This window comes from Etheostoma spectabile, unplaced genomic scaffold (assembly GCF_008692095.1).
Source record: "Etheostoma spectabile isolate EspeVRDwgs_2016 unplaced genomic scaffold, UIUC_Espe_1.0 scaffold378, whole genome shotgun sequence".
Taxonomy (NCBI): domain Eukaryota; kingdom Metazoa; phylum Chordata; class Actinopteri; order Perciformes; family Percidae; genus Etheostoma; species Etheostoma spectabile.
In genome coordinates this window covers 366,583-372,452 of record NW_022605595.1, presented here as the reverse complement: position 1 = coordinate 372,452, position 5,870 = coordinate 366,583, and the positions used below count along the sequence as shown (strand labels likewise).

The window sequence follows — 5,870 nt, the reverse complement described above, 5'->3', positions numbered from 1 at the left end:
GAATGAGATATATATTATTATTTTGTATTTATTTGTGTTATTTAAATCTGTTTGGGGATTGTTCCATGAGGACAAGATAATTTTTATTTTTATTTTATTTTTTACTTTACTAAACTTAACCAAGGTTAAACAAGTCAAGTGCAAAATATGAAAAGTATATACACTAAATGATGCAAATGTATTATTTGACCATTTTAAAGTTTTACTAAGTTTTTGTGCTGGAATCCACCTGGAAATCCTACCCCCTGTTGGGATCAGGATAATCCTGTTTTTTTGGATCAAAATTATCCAAATCCTACTGACAAGGTTTGAACAACCCAGACTGAGGGTTTGATCCAGATTAAAACTAGGATTGGACTCCGTGATCTGATCTGATTTCAGATTCCTTCATTGCCTTTTGAACAACCCATTTTAAAGATTTGATCCAATCCGATGCGGATGTGCCCCCCCCCCGACTCTCTCTATTAGTGTATGTATAGGCTGAGAAGTGCCGTGCCCCCCCCCCCCCCCCTCCCCAGGAGCATGTGTGTAATGTGTAACAACAACAGAGTGTAAACTGTAATTTACCCTTGCGGGACTAATAAAGGAAACATTAATATTATTAGTATTTAATCAGCTGTTAAATACCTGTAACAAAGTCATAATATTACTACTGCTACTACTACTACTAATAATAATAACAATAATAATAATAATAATAATAATAATAATAATAATAATAACAATAATAATAATAATAATAATAGTAATAATAATAATAATAATAGTGGAATATTGGTGTGCATTAAACAGACTCAATGATAAAAATTCTATTCTGTTGATCGATTTTCAGAAGGTTTTATTTTGAAGGGCGACAGGCGGAAGTCTCCTGTACAGACGGGGATGATTCATCCCTCCAAAAAAACACGAAGAAGAAACGTAAGATTCCGACGTTTCGTGGAGAAAGAGACGCCCCAGACGGCCGGATGTGGTTTTATAAACACCTGGAACAACGCCACGCGGAGCAGGTTGGTTTCTTCCTCTGACCGGAAACGCGGTTATCACTGCTAGGCTACCGTTAGCCGTTAGCTGTTAGCCGTTAGCTTTAGCTGCAGCTAGCTCCTGCTAAAGGCCTGGCTCGAAAAGAACAACAACGGAAGAGGAAGTGAGATGTTAAAGGTTAACCCTTTCACACCGAGTCCGACACGAGAATCCGGTTCAGCATCGATTAATCGTTGATTAATCAGCGTTACAAAAGTAACGCAATTACAGTAGTATATTCCTTTTTGCTGTAACGCAGTAATATAACGCAGTACTATTTACATTATATACTGTATACATAGATATACACATTATATATGCTATATATAATATATTAAATTATTACATTTTATTATTATAATTTTTAGTATGTATTTTTTAATATATTATATTATTAAATTAATAAATATAATATTCTATATATATTATATTATATATTAAAATATATAGAAATATATATACACATACATTACTAATTACATTTCTATAATATTATACTCGTTAAAATCTCAGTAACGCGGGTCACTAGGATTTTAACGCAATATTTAGAGTTTTTTATTTTATTTTTAAGAATAAATAAGATTCCAGGAAAAACAAAGCCATGAGTGAGTCTGGTTTTCATCAGCCCGGACTGAACCGAGACCAGCAGGGCTCACATCAGCTGCAGGGACTGTTTTTGCAGATAATGTATTATTTAAAGTGGCTGAGTGGTTTATATTCGGTGTGAAGAGTCTCGGAGAGATGGGCTCCATTTCTTCACATTTGGATTGAAAAGACATCAACACGTGTTATTGTATGTAAGTTGCATGTTTTTTTCTCAGCGCAGGTCGAGGAAAACTCGAGGAGGACGGTGCCAGACGGACGTTGGATGTTATGGTCACAGAGACTTGAACATGGACTGGAGCCCCAGGGACAACACGTCCTCGCACTGTCTCAACCATCCAGGTCAGATGATGACTGCTGTGAGATATTTAGCTGAATAGAATAGTCTTTAATGTCAATGCAGAATGAAATTGAACGTTGTACTTTCAGTGCAAAACATTAGCAAAAACAGGTGAATAAATAAATATAAAAGAGCCCCCCCCCCTCCATGTAGACTGAGTCCTACAGCGGCCCAGGTTCGAGTCCCTTTGCTGCATGTCTCTCCCCTTTCGTGTCTATGCACTGTCACTACTATTATAAAGATAATAATGGGAAAAGCCCTAAAAAACAATCTTAAAAATAGAACCCCTAAAAGTCTCTATAAAACGTTTAACAGAGGATTTAAAAAAAAAGAAAGAAAGAATGTAGAGACACAAAAACACAGACAAACTAGACATCCTCTCAGTTTCTTTGTCTGATTTAATTGTCCTGAAACGTCTGCAGCTTCACACAAAGAGAGTGCGGGTTGAGATGGAGTTTAGCTGTGGGCTTTTTTGATGGGGGGGGCAGGCATTGCTCTTCCGGGCCCTAGTGACGGCCCTCTCTGCTGCTAGGGGCCGGAGTCGTCTCATGGCATCATTAGAAGTAGGGCCGTCAAACGATTCAAATATTTAAAATGCAGCTTTAATGAGTCTCCCCCAGCAGGAGATCAGATATAATGCAGCTTTAAGTTAATGGTTTAGCGTCACAGCAGTACAACGGTCAACATTTCTTTACCCTTACTACAGTTTGGATCCTACCTTTATATCCTTGTCCCCAGCGACAAGGAACGCCCAACATCCTAATACTCAAACCAACATATTTGGCTGTTACAGGTTATGTTAAAGATAGTCATTGCTAGATATGTAAATTTTGTAGTTTATACCACAAATGCATTCTGGAATAGGAGAAAAATACGCTCTTGCTTGTTTGCATTTCTTTAAACCAATTACAATCATCTTGGGCAGCGCTAAGCTCCAAAGGCAATGATGTTGGCTCTGCGAAATAGTCTCAGGAAGGAACTTGTTTTTGTTGAAACATTTAAAAAAACAATAATAAATATTTAAAAATATATAGTAAATAAATACTTGTATTTCTGTATTTCAGACATAGAACAGATAGTTGGTGAAGAGAAGCAGCAGGAGTGTATCTCCAGTGTGGACCAGCAGGAGTCAGAGCCCCCCCCACACATTAAAGAGGAGCAGGAGGAACTGTGGAGCAGTCAGGAGGGAGAGCAGCTTCAAGGGCTGGAGGAGGCTGATATCACCAAGTTCCCATTCACTCCTGTCCTTGTGAAGAGTGAAGATGATGAAGAGGAAGCTCAGTCCTCACAGCTTCATCAGAGACACACTCAACACATGGAAACAGAATCTGATGGAGAGGACTGTGGAGGACCAGAACCAGCAGGGAACTCACATCCACTTTTACAACCAGAGACTGAAGACCAGACTGGAGAGTCTTCTGAACCTGAGACTGATGACAGTGCTGATTGGAAGGAGACCAGAGAACCTCAGTCAGCTTTAAACTCTCTGAAACATGATTCAAGATGTAAGAAAACATTCAGCTGCTCTGAGTGTGGGAGGAGATTTGGCCAAAAGGGAAGTCTGACTAGACACATAATAACTCACACAGGAGAGAAACTTTTCACCTGCTCAGTCTGTAAGAAAAGTTTTACGCAGAGTGGAAGTTTAAAAAAACACATGAGAATCCACACAGGAGAGAAGCCTTTCAGCTGCTCTGCATGTGGTAAAGCTTTCACTGAAAATGGACAACTGAAGACACACATGAGAACTCATATGGGAGAAAAACAATTTAACTGCAGTGTGAATGGTTTAAGATGTAATGCTGATGAGAAAACATTTAGCTGCTCTGAGTGTGGTAAAAGATTTGGAACCAAGGGAAGTCTGAAGACTCACATGATAAATCACACAGGAGAAAAAGCTTTCAGCTGCTCAGTCTGTAAGAAATGTTTTACACGGAGTGGAAATTTACAGACACACATGAGAATCCACACAGGAGAAAAACCATTTAGCTGCAGTGTTTGTCACAAAACATTTGCCTGGCATTCGCCGTTCAAAACACACAAATGTCGTCAGTCGTCACAGCTTCATCAGGGTCAAAGTGAGGAGAACCGAGAGGCAGAGCCTCAGTCAGGGTTAAACCCTTCAAAAAATCAGTCAAGATGTAGTGCAGATGAGAACAAATTGAGTTGCTCTGATTGTGAGAGAAGATTTGGAACGAAGGGAAGCCTGAAGAGACACATGATAACTCATACAGGAGAGAGACCTTTCATCTGCTCAGTCTGTAAGAAAGGTTTTGCACGGAGTGGACATTTACAGACGCACATGAGAGTCCACACGGGGGAAAAACCTTTCAGCTGCTCTGACTGTGGTAAAGCTTTTACTGAAAGTGGACAACTGAAAAGACACATGAGAACTCACACAGGGGAGCAGCAACACAGCTGCAGTGGTTGTGACCGAAGATTCACTTCTCCTCGACAGCTCAAAATACATAAATGTGTTGGTCGTAAGCCATTGCAACGTCATCAGAGTCAAACGGAGAACAGAGACGCAGAGCCTCCAGCCAGCATAGAAACTCAACACATGGAAACTGAAGCTGATGGAGAGGACTGTGGAGGACCAGAACCAGCCAGGAACTCACATCCACTTTTACAACCAGATACGGGAGGTAGTGTTCTTAGTGATTTTTGGAAGGAGACCAGAGAACGTCCGTCAGGTTTGAACTCTCTGGAAAAAGATGGATGTAATACTAAGAAATCCTTCAGCCTCTTTGACTATGGGAAAAGATTTGGCAAGAGTTGGTGTTTGAAAAGTCATGTGAGAATCCACACAGGAGAACATCCATTCAGCAGCTCAGGTTTGTTTTATGGCTGCAACTAACAATTATGTACATTGTTGATTAATCTGTGTAATTTTTTCTGGAGTAATGGATTATATGTTAAGTCTCTAAAATGTCAGAAAATGATTTTAAAAAATGTGGATCAGTGTTTGCCAAAGCTAACGATGACGTTTTCAAATGTCTTGTTTTGTCCAAAACTCAAAGGTATTTAGTTTACGGTCACAGAGGAGAGAAGAAACCAGAAAATTTCCATATTTTCAAAGCTGCCATCAGAGATTTACCTTTTTCCTTAAAAGAAAACTCAAACTGATTAATTGGTTACCAAAATAGTTGGTGATTAATTTAATAGTTGTTAAAAATAAGTGGTCAATCTTTTTAAGCTCTAGTTTGTTTGATTTCTAACAACTGTTGGCAAAGCAAAGCAAGGCAGCTTTATTTGTAAAGCACATTTCAGCAACAGGGCAATTCAAAGTGCTTTACATGAACACAGTTAAAATATGTGCACAGGTGCATGGGTGACTAAGAAAGGGAGAAATGTTACAAATGTGTAGCTGGTTGAATAGTGGATAAAGGGTGCAGTGGTGTTTGTTGGCAAACGGGAAAACAGAGTGGTAGAGAGTGTCGAATTTTGATAGAGTGCTATTGCATGCAGCCCTGTATATTGTGTCACCATAATCAAACATGGTGAGAATGGTCATCCTTATAAGAGTGAGTTTGGCAGAAGGGGTGAAAGTGGAATAGTTTCTATATAGGAAGCCAAGTTTAGCCTTGACCGTAGATTGCAGCTTTGAGATGTGGATGGGGAATAACATTTATAGAGCTAAGAAAAAAAGTTTCCAGCAGATGCCAGGATAGAAATGCAATGTTTTTACCATTATTATTGATTAGAATCTGTCTTGATTCTGTTTCCTGACGTCTATGTGTGTTTCCTGTTTTCTTTAGTGGTGCAGCGGCTGTTGGTGGTTAAAGAAGAGGTTCCCCCTGAGCAGAAGGAGTGTAGCTCCAGTGTGGACCAGGAAGAGCCAGAATCCCCCCCACACATTAAAGAGGAGCAGGAGGAACTGTGGAGCAGTCAGGATGGAGAGCAGCTT

The 5,870-nt window shown here is 39.5% G+C and overlaps 2 protein-coding genes across 3 annotated transcripts in view; one reads left to right on the top strand and one right to left on the bottom strand.

Moving 5' to 3' along the window:
- LOC116686444 (oocyte zinc finger protein XlCOF7.1-like) overlaps positions 1-5,870 on the bottom strand; it is a 588,898-nt gene that overhangs the window by 359,618 nt on the left and 223,410 nt on the right. The gene's annotated exons all lie outside the window — the stretch shown is intronic.
- The window catches only part of LOC116686451 (oocyte zinc finger protein XlCOF6-like), a 36,432-nt gene that overhangs the window by 20,049 nt on the left and 10,513 nt on the right, over positions 1-5,870 (top strand). The window lies entirely within an intron of this gene.